Below are 8557 nucleotides of genomic sequence, written 5' to 3'. Positions count from 1 at the left end.
TTCTCCCTTGTCTGGCCCAAAGTCATCTGGGAGTTAATTTCAAAACAGGTATTGATACCTGTAAGATACTGTCCTAACCCTTGGCTGCAGCTGCCCGTGTCCTTTCCAGGCTGGATACTGTCTTGACCTGGTGGGGCTTTGAACCAGACTATGGAGACAGAGTTCTATGACATTGATGCAAACGTGAGCCACTAGGCAGAGGATGGTGGAAGGCCACCGACCTACCAGCCTCAGACAGGTCCCACAAGACTTTCTCTGGTCATCACAGCAGCAGCTTCTCTGGAGAGGGATAGCAGTGTGGAACAACCACTCCGTGCACAAACTGCATCTCTTCCTTGGAGAAGGTCCCTTTGGGTGTGCAGATGTTCAGCAAGACATGTTTGCAGCCTTTTAACTGTTGTTTAAGATCTTCACTGGAGCATGTGGTGCGGAGCCACTGGCAAAATGTCCCCTCCTCTGTCACTCTGGGGAGTCACTCTTCTTTTGGCTCCTGCTACTGCAAGAGCTCTGATCCAGCATCTCGGGGAAGGGAGCAGGATGGACATGGGCTGCTTAGCATTGGTGGTGCAATTGACTCTTCTGGGATTTCCCTCAGCTTCATGAACCTTCTGGTGATAAGCATTACTCTCTGGCTTACAGCAGAGGCAAGGACTCATCCCACACACATGGTGGACATCTGGAAGTACGTCTATAGCCCCCAAGGCCTCCTGGCAGTTTGGACTGTTGAGTGGGAAGGGGAGGGGAGTTGTAATCTCCACACAGATTTTGAAACAAGGACAGGAGAGAACATCAGTCTGATCAGCTCCACATGGTAGAGCCTTTTCCAGTATCTATCCAGACAGGAGACAGCACTTTTCAAAGGGTCTGAAGGAGGTATACCTGCTGGGAAGGGCAGTCATGTGCATTTGTCATGGGCAACATCACGTGGGCACGAGTAAAGCTGCCTGAAAACAAAGCATGTAGCTACATAAGGCTTTATGTGCAAAATACTCGTTGAGACACACATTTTTTTTCTACCATATATGTGCTTGCAAGGGGACAAAAGTTCATTCAAATTATCTCTGATAAAGCTGTCCAGTTGGGCTTTCCATATTCATTATGGTGCCTGTTGCAGGGTTTTCTGTGCAATGCTCAGAAGGCTTGCTGAGAGATACTGCCCAAGCAACTGGAAAAACCTGAATATTTCTTTGTTGCTAAATAGCAAAGGAAGGAGCCTGTTCTCAGCCCTTCATAATTGACCTTGACCTTGTCCTTGAGATTCTTTTTCTGCTGCTTGTTTCCCAGACCTTTCAGATCTGATGTCTGTGTTCTTTGTACAAAAACAGTGAAGCCATGTACAAAAAGGTATTTTTGCTGTAGCTAAAACTTCCTGCTGGAGGGCAAAGGAAGACACAGTTGAGAAGAGTTTGAAAGGATGGCAATAACCCTTCCTATACCTGTACTTGGTACATTCAGGGATTCAGCTGGTCCTTTCTGGAGTGGATTGCATGTGGGCAGGACTGTTGATAGCATCTGGAAAAAGGCATGCTGCTTGATTCCTAACTCCTTGAGGCTGCCTGGCTGCTCTTAGTGCTGTGCCAACAGGGTATGGCAAAGCTGCCTGCTTTTTTGCACTGGGGGAGCAAGCAGCCGTGCCATGGTACTCCCTTCTGGCTGGGCTGCCCTCATACTTGCAGTTACGGCTGGCCCTGGGTTTGCTTTTGCTTCCTGCCAGAGAGATACTACCTGCATCCCATCTCTACCTGAATGCCCCAGCAGCCTCTTTGTAGCTAATCCCGGTGCTAAGGATGCAGGAGATGGATGCTGTGAAGTTTTCCCTTTGCTCTCTGACTATGAAAATGCAACTACACTCAGGTCTGCTGCCAGGCCTTGCAAGCAGGGCATGTCCAAACACAAAGCAGAAGTCTGCTGGTGGGGCAGGTACAGGCCGTCAGGCTGCCTCCTCCAGTGGCCCCCTCGGCAGGAGGGGAGGCTGCTGTGACAGCTGGGGAGTTGCCCTCTGTTGTTGCTGTCACACAGGTGTGCACAGATGTTCAGAAGAGCCTCTTATGGAGTTGGTGGCTTCGGGACTATACGCTGAAATTCATTTTGCAGTGCACACACTGAAGTTGTTTAGGGCCAGCTAGGATCAGGGGCAGGAGGCCTGTGGTACCCATTGCCATGCAAAGCCAGCTGGCATAGAGAATTAGGGTTGCATGGTTCAGCTCAAGCCAGGCAGAAAACCTTAAAGCACCAATCCCAATCATAAAGCTATCGGCATTTCTGGCGTGACAGTCTCTCCAAGCTGAAAAATACCAGGCACTGACCTGTTTAACCAGTGCAAGAAGGGACAAATACCCCTGAATGTCTCTTACTTGCTACCAGCAAATACCTGCTCCAAGAGACGTGTTGTGACTGCTGCAAATACTGCTGAAGTTGCTCATTACAGCCCAAAGGGCTTACGGTTTGACGTCTCTGATACTCGTTTCAGCAGGGCTGGAGTCCCCAGGCTGTTTTGCTGTTGTCAGTCAAGGTTTTGTCTATGTTTTATGCTTGCTTCTCTCTTGGTGGAAGCCAAGCGCCTGTCCTTGGCCAAATGCAGTGTACTACAAAGCAGTTCTCAGCAGACATCAGAGGACAGTGTTTCATTCTCCAGGGAACTGGTGCTGCTTTGCATCTATCTACAAAGACCTCCTGGAGGAAGAAACTCAGAGCTTCTCTGTGTGAAGGGTAAACTTGCTGGCTTGCCAGCAGTCTGCTTTATTTCTATTGATCTGAATGTGATTTCAAATGCCATGGCTCCGTGAAAGACTTTTCCCAGCATTGGGAACGTGCAGGATCCATCCCACAGGCAGCAGAGCTTCTGAACAGCAGAACCAGAAGAGATTGTTTTAAAGCTGACTGAAAACCAGCACTAAACTTGCCTATACCTCGCTGACAAGGTGATCCCAATCACTGTGTTATGCTGTCCCTCCAGAGGTATCATTTTGGCTTGCCAAAAGCCCAGACAGCATCCCTTCTGGTTTGCTAAGGTGCCAGCTGCCAGCTCTGGGGCTCAGGAAAAGGTGGGCATGAGGTTTCTTGGCTGTCCCCAAGGACTTAGAAAACCAGGTTGATGGACATGGGATTTTGACTGTCAGGCTCTTATAGAGACTGACAACTCCAGGAGCAAGTACACTGCCCTACCCCACCCCAAAATCCTGCCACTTTACCCCATCGGTTGTTTTGCTTTGCTGATAATTCAGTGATAAAGCTATGTCTGCACCTCAAAGAGATGCCAAGTTCCCACTGGTCAACTTCAAAACAAGAAACATAAATCACATCTGTTGGCTCATTCCATCCAAATTCAGCTGTTGAGGCTTTGCCAGAAATACCTTGGTTTTGAGGGCGGTTTGCTTTATTTTTGTAATCCACTGCCAGAGTAGAGCAAAAACAGACGTTAGGCAAAAAAACCTTCTGTGAGATGGCAGACTGTTGTTGTCACTGTCATTAGCACATCTTGTACTTATACAGCTGCCTTAAATTCAAAGGTTCCCAACTCTTAGACACCACCAGATATAGTTTACATACAATAATATTTTGCAAGAAACTCTTCTAGATTTGTTAACAGGTGGCTTAGATTGCTTTAGTTCTTCCTTTCCTGGATTTTAAGGGACTTAAAAGAATATCCACATTTTATGAGTGGTTTTGTCTTTGCTGGTGAAAGAGAGATTTAGACAAGTTTTTGCTAAGTTGTCTATGGTTGGAAATGAACCGAGTTGTCTAATTCTCCTGGAAAACTGGTTGTGGTTTCTTCAGTCAGGTAGGAGTGGGTGTCTTGCATCAGTGGCCAGCTACCTGCTGTCTTCTACCACAAAGGAAAGCATGCATGTGCAGGTAGATCTTGCCAGCATTTTTGTGCAGCATCCAGTGTTCGTGGCAGAGCAGAGCTGTGCAGGTGTGTGGTGGGGTCATGCCTTTTGCTTTGTACCACAGGATCCTTTCAGATGGAGTGTGATGTGGGGAGGTGATATTTTTCAGTGTGGTGCTTGCCACAGTGCCTTGGGATTTTGAGGAAGAGTTTATAGGGCGGGGGGTTTATGCTGCTGTTTTTCAAATTCATGTGGAACTCGGGGTTTTCCACTGTTGTAGCATTGGCCATAAATTCCTCCTTAAAAGGCATTTAGTTATTTGAAAATGTTTTGGTTCATCGGAGCTTGAGTTTTTATGGTTACTGTGCTAAAATATACTATGGAAGTTGTTGGCAGAGTCCTGAGAGCAGTAGTATGCTGGGGACTATGCAAAACCTTCACTGCCCAGGAGGATCCCATATGTCACCTGTGTCCTCATTCTCAATTATAGCATATCTCAATTCACTAGAAAGGAATGATTACAAATCAGCAAATTCCACATGTTTGTTTTTTCTGTTGCTGGAAAGGCATGCAAAAAAATGTGTTTAATCCTTTGTTGAGTTGAGGTTGATTGAGGTTAGAACTAAATAGGAGATTATCATGTAACAAGTTTAATCAGGTCAGATTTCTGAAAGCCCTGCCTGCTTTTCCGTGCATAAATGCTGCCATGCCTTGTTTCTGTGTGTCCCACTGCAAGCTTTTTAAATTTTTTCCAGGCTTTAGCTCATGATCGTCCTTGTGCTGTAAGAACAATTTTCTGAGTAAAACTGACACAAAGCTTCTGAGTAAAGTTCACACAAAGAGAAGTGGGAGGCTGGTGGCCAGGAGGAGAGAAGTCTCTCGATAGAGCTTGTCCAGGGGGTCTGGGATAAAAAAAACCCCAAAGAGGATCCAGATATGTCTGGGAAGTGACAGGTGTGTTTGCAGAAAGCTAGTGCCTGTTTGACCTTGGAGTTAGCTCAGGGACAGCATACTTACTTCAGAGGCTGGCTAAAGGAAGGGGAGGTGGGAAAAAAGGGTAGGACAGGGGGGAAGAGGCAGGAGGGGTTGGCACGTGGTAGTGTTCTTGCAAGGGCAGTGTCATCTCCACTCAGAGGACTTTTCACATTTGGTTGTTTGCAGGGACAGGTGTTGAGCCTTCTGTTGAGCTTCAGAGTAGCCTCAGCCACATTGGCCTTTCCATTGCCCCAGCTTTGAGATTTGGATTGCATTGAGGATGCTGCTAGATGCAGCAGAGCACTGACCTAGGCACAGAGCATGCAGAGGTGCAGACTTTTCTCTGTTCACAATGCTGGAGCCAGTGCAGACACATCCTGTGTGCTAGGTAAGGGAGGAAGGGCTTGGGGGTTTGTTCCTTGCAGGGCTGCCTCATTCTCCCTCCCAGCTAAACATAAACCCCATGGAGGACTCAAAAGCTGCATCCAGCTCTGGTGTCCTCAGCATAGGAAGGACCTGTTAAAGTGAGTCCAGAGGAGGGCACAAAGATGATGGGAAGGCTGGAGCACCTCTCTCATGAAGACAGGCTCAGAGAGTTGGGGCTGTCCAGCCTGGAGAAGAGAAGGCTCCAGGGAGACCTTAGAGCACCTTTCAGTACCAAAAGGGGGCCCACAGGAGAGCTGGAGAAGGATATTGTACAAGGGCATGTAGTGATAGTACAAGGTGGAACGGCTTCAAACTGAAAGAAAGTAGGTCTAGATTAGACATTAGAAATTCTTCACAATTAGGGTGGTAAGACATTGGCACAGGTTGCACAGAGGAGCTGTGTATGCTCCCTCCCTGGAAGGGTTCAAGGCCAGGCTGGGTGGGACTTGGTGCAACCTGATCTACTGGAAGGTGTCGCTGCCCATGGCAGTGGGGTTGGAACTAGGTGATCTTTAAGGTCGCTTCCAACCCGAACTATCCTATGATTCTGTGACATTAAGGTCATGCACAAGATCTCTGAAGGCAGCATTCCCAAACCACGGTAAAACAGCAGTGCTAGGTATTCCAGCTGTCTGCTCCATGCTGAGCCTAGTGGTGCAGAAAGCAGGGCCCTTCCTCATGCTGACAGTCTCAAGTCTCCAGAGCTTGGGGCAAAGCTGCATTCACATTTGCAGCCTTTCCAGTGTCATTGGCCTGCTGCAGTCTGAGGGGGAGCATCCAAACATACTCAGCATCCAGCATCTGCTTTGGTCTGGATGTCTTTCTGTAACTCCTTAGTCTCTTCGAAGCCAGGTTAAAGGGGGAGGAGAAATGCCTTCACACAGAGGTAAAGAAGGAAGCCTGTAAATCTGCCAGAAAGCAGCAGGTGACCTTAGGAGCCGGGAAGGCCAGAAGCTGCTTCAACTTTCCTCTTCTGCTTGCCTCTCACAGAGCACTGACCTGGGAGTTGCTGAGGCCATGCTAGCTAAAATGAGTAAATGCTGCTTACAGAAGGTTTCCCCTTCCCATATAAAGTAATTTTGAAGGGAAAATACTTTCCCAGCAACTTAGGAGACTGGAGTAGGTCTATTTTCAGACTTGCAATAGCTTGTGAGGGTGAACAGTTTAGCTTGTGCTTTGATTTGCTGTCTTATGGGGAGTGTTCCCAGCCTGTGTTTCATCCGGGCTATGGCACAGCAATGCAGTGCTCAAGAGGGCTGGCTGGGAATCAAGCTGACACCCACATGAGCTTTGGTGTGTGGTACACAGCTTTGTGTGTTCATGGTCTGGACTTCCCACACGCACCCAAGCACCAGGACATACCCACAGTGCTTAATGTTGAGCTTATTTTTGCCTCACGTGACAAACCTTTTGATTTTAGCAAAAAAAATTACTGTTGTGCTTGCTATGTCTTTTTTATTTATGTGTGTGTGTGAACACCAAAAGGAACATTGTTGAGTACCAGCTAACCCTGAGCTGGGATAGACCATCCAGGTACCAGGGAAGGGCAGGAGGGTGGGCTCGGGGATGCCAGGTCTTCTTTGCCTGCTGTGGCTGAGCGGAGAAGAGCTGTCTAGTATGGGAGGGGAATAGATGCCAAACAACAGCCTCATCGAGGAAGTCAGAGGCTCTGCCATATGCTGCTGAGGCAGAGAAGCAACTACCTAACAGCAATAGGAACTCCTGTCCCGCTGCTGCTTTTGACATAATGCAGGCTGTCAGCTCTCTGCAATTTGCAGAAAAAATAGCCTTGCACTTTCAGGCTCCTCTCCAGGGGTGAATGAGCTCTGGGGCTCTGTATATAAGCCCCTTCTTGGGCCAGGGAGAGCTGTTTGTTTTACAAACAATGGGAAGAGCAGGGAGGAAATGCCTGAAGTGCCTTTTGAGAGCAGCTGATCTCCATCAGCAGCCTGGGCTGTCCTCTTGGCCAAGGAGCTCCTGCATAGTCAGGGCAAGTACAGGCAAGGAGCATCTGTACATCCATAGTGCCTCCAGTGTGGGCCGTAGCGGGAGCAGAGACCACTCAGCCACCTTGAAGGTGGTGACTATTTTCATCAGGAGGTACAGCCCTTGGATCCTCAGCATGAAGAAGTGGATGGAGAAAACATTCTCCTTTGTGGATAGTGCTGCAAGTATTGCAGCAAGGCCTCTAAGGTGCAGGCTGGATGGGGCTTTGAGCAACCTCTATGACATCCAGGGAGCTCCTTGCTGGAGACCTCTGTACAAGGGGGGATTGTTTCCAGTCCTGCTGAGCACGTGGTGACCTTGCTCCCTTCACAAGAACTCCCAAAGCAAGAGGGTAACCTGGAGGAGGGGATGTCTTCACATCCTCTAAGTGCCTGCAAGGCTCAGCTGTCCCCTGCCTCTACAGTTGCGTCAGGTTGCTCTGTCACCTGTCCATCTATGGCCACTTTGGGGGCTGTGGGAGAGTGCATCAGTGGGACCAGCACAGGCAGGAAGCAGGGTGGCTGCCATGCACCTGAGTGTCTGCTCACTGTGGTGGGAGTCTAGCTGCTGCTGTGGCCTGTTGTGATTTGACTTCAAATCTGCTGACTTCTTGGCCTTTCTCATTTATTTTTAGTGGAGGAAGAAGCCCAGCTCTAGATTCTTGGCTTTCTGGGTTTAAGCCAAATGTCCAGAGAGACCACAGTGACTCTTCCCATGGTGCTTGTTGCCTCTCTCAGGATGTGTATTCCCTCCTGGCCTCAGGGATGTGCCAGATAGAGGCGAGGTCTGTGGATGCTTCCAGTTCATTTTGCAGCCAAATGCAGAGCCTCATGTTCTGCCTGGTTAGATCAGGATGCACATCTCCAGTCCCTAACCAAGGAAGAATTGAGCTCCTGGAAGGAGCGTGTAAGTGCCTTAAAATCCACCTGGCTTCTAACCTAAGAGTCAGGGTCTCCCCTTTTCTGTGGTGGGGGATGGTGGTCATTTGGAGGCAGCTGTGTTTTTCCTGCCTCATAGAGAACCCCAGTCACTGGTGATAAAGTGGACTCTGTCATACAGGGCCGGGTATAGCCCTGCCTGTTAGGGACAGGCCTCAAGCTCTGCCCTAGGAAGGGCATCTTGCATGGGGAGGGTTGTGCATGGCTGGAGCAGAAGGCAGCAGCAGCAGGCAGCTATGCTGGGTGCACATCAGCTGGAGGTCCTCACAGAGCATGGGGTGAGCTAAGCCACCTGAGGACATGGGGTCCCACTGGAGCTTCCATACAGCCCTATTGTCCCTATTGTTTAAGGGACACCAGAAAAAGAACAGCTGGGCTGTGCAGGAAACCGCCGTGCTGGGT

This window comes from Acanthisitta chloris, unplaced genomic scaffold, assembly GCF_000695815.1.
Source record: "Acanthisitta chloris isolate BGI_N310 unplaced genomic scaffold, ASM69581v1 scaffold35621, whole genome shotgun sequence".
Taxonomy (NCBI): Eukaryota; Metazoa; Chordata; class Aves; order Passeriformes; family Acanthisittidae; genus Acanthisitta; species Acanthisitta chloris.
The sequence above is the reverse complement of the archived record's forward strand: the minus strand, read 5'-3'. Positions refer to the sequence as shown.